This window comes from Marmota marmota, unplaced genomic scaffold, assembly GCF_001458135.2.
Source record: "Marmota marmota marmota unplaced genomic scaffold, marMar, whole genome shotgun sequence".
Taxonomy (NCBI): Eukaryota; Metazoa; Chordata; class Mammalia; order Rodentia; family Sciuridae; genus Marmota; species Marmota marmota.
The window spans coordinates 44,556,153-44,558,637 of NW_026000082.1; positions in this window are offsets into that span (position 1 = coordinate 44,556,153).

The following is a 2,485-nucleotide window of genomic DNA, read 5'->3' on the forward strand; positions in this document are numbered from 1 at the left end:
ACAGTGGAGGAGGTAGAGAGAGAGGAGGGGAGGGGAGGGGAGAGGTGGGGAGGGTGGAGGGTGGAGGATGGGAAAGGCAGCGGAGCACAACAGACACTAGGATGGCAATTTGTAAATCAATGGATGTGTAACTGATGTGATTCTGCAATCTGTGTATGGGGTGAAGGTGGGAGTTCATAACCCACTTGAATCAAAGTGTCAAATATGATATGCCAAGAAATTTGTAACGTTTTGAACAACCCACAATAAAAAATTAAAAAAAAAAAAAAGAATGTGGCCTAGGAAACCACTAATCCAGTTTGCAGACTTAATTAATCCTCATGCTAATATATGAAATAAGAACATGTACATGGTAACTGAGGCCCAAACAGGTGAAGTTCTACATTTGCTAACAGGAGGAATCTGTTATCCGATCTAAGACAAGAACAGAGGTCACAAGGAACTTTTCTGTAAAGGACCAAATAATAAGCATATGGGCTATAGAGTCCCCTTTACAACCACTCAGTTCTGCTTGTAGAGAGTAAGTGCAGCCACAGACAACATATAAACGGATCAGTGTGTCTGTGTTTAAATAAAACTTTTTTTCCAAAATAATTGGAGGGCCACATTTGGTCTTCTGACTCTAACTTGTCAACTCCTGAATTCAACCATCATCAAAATCCTTGCATCTGATGCCTCTCCCAAATCCCCTTCCTGTGCTTTTCTAGATGACAATTATCCATTTTCTCACTTTGAAAAGGTTTTTTTTTTCCCCCCTTGAGTCAGCTGCACCTGTAATCCCAGCAATTCAGAGACTGAGTCAAGAGGATCGTGAGTTCAAGGCCTTTCTCCATCTCAAAAAAGGAAAAAGAAAAGTGTTTTTTTTTTCTCTTACATGAACTACTGTCATAAATGTAATTAATTCATTAATCACTATATTATTAAAGGACACTGTTTAGAAAGTGTTGCCAGTTTACCACTGAGCCAGTTACCTTCTCAGAGGCCAAATGCACACTAATAAGAACTTCACTGTTTGTATTTTATAAATATATTCATACACACACATATAATTCCTTAATGCAAACACATCACACTGAGTTTATTCTGAAATATCTGTTAGATTCTGGGAGTTCTATGGAACAAAATGTCCTACCAATGAAGTTTTTATTCTTTGATGATGATCTTTTTAATTGTAAGCTTTAACTTCAACAGGATAATTCTTATTCCCGGGATTTTTTAGTCTTAAAGCAGTCATCCTTGGATAACAAGGGCATGTTTTCCCCTCTTTTCTCCTTAGCCACAAAAGCTAGCTTTTGCTTCCAGTCTAATCCTTCCTTAGAACCACCATGAATTAAGGCTCAGTGGCCTTGTGTGGGTTCATTAGGTTTCCTGGGTGTGGAAACTGTTGCAAAAAATGGGCTGTGTTGACAGTGGCAAAGCGAGCCAGCTACCAATGTCAAGTGCACCACAGAAGTCCTTAATGCTCTGTCTGTCTGAGACAGACCCCGCAGGATGCTGTCAGAGCCGGAGCATAGGCTGTGATTGGTGACTCTGCTTGAGATTCCAGATTTTCCATCACAGCGTTGGACATGACAAATGAGCTTGGGGTCTGACGGTTAATAACTGCCATCAAGGACAGCTACAGTATCCTTCAGACTGAATGAGGATGAAAAACCAAGAAACTGCGTGGTACACACAAGCTCCGTGCGGCTTGTACAGATTAAAGGGACTCTTTTTTTTTTTTTTTTTCCAAAATACAAAGCTTTTTCCTTCCTTTCTTTGCCCACCCCCACCCCCAACCATCCTCCAAGGACTCTGACAACCGTGTCATGCAAGTGGCTTCTTGGTTTTTTATCTGGACAGCATCCTTCAGCATTTTAAATGAGGATGTCAATATTATTCAGTCAAGGCACCTAAAACATAGTTCAGAAATTGAGATGTAAGGTTCTCCAATGACAAGGGCCCCTATTTTTTTTTTCCTGGCAAATAATGTCTTCATTAATTTTTGCCACTAGCTGGTGCTAGGATACCATTTAGCAAGCGTGCAATTACATGAGTCAGCCATGATTAGGCACCCTAGTGGGTCATTCCTCTTTGTTTGACACGGTGACCTTATGTCACTTTCCACTGTCTGGCTTATCCATGTAGAGCAAGCAGTTCTTATCGTCCTGCCCACGCTGTCACCACACACAGCTGTGCTCACAACATCCGAGAGATGTTCCTTTTGAATATGATCTTTAGAGTCCCTTTCAGCAAGAGAACTTTCTGATTTTAGTATCATATTCTAACATCAATCTATTGTTTTTTTTTTTTTAGTACTGGAGATTAAACCCAGTGGTGATCTATTACTGAGTCACCTCTTCAGCCCTTTTTCTTTTTTATTTCGAGACAGAGTCTTGATAAGTGGCTCATGCTGGCCTTGAACTTGTGATCCTCCTGTTTCAGCCTCCTGTGTCACTGAATCATCTGAGTCTGGGATTTTTTTTTTTTTTTTTTTTTTTTTTTT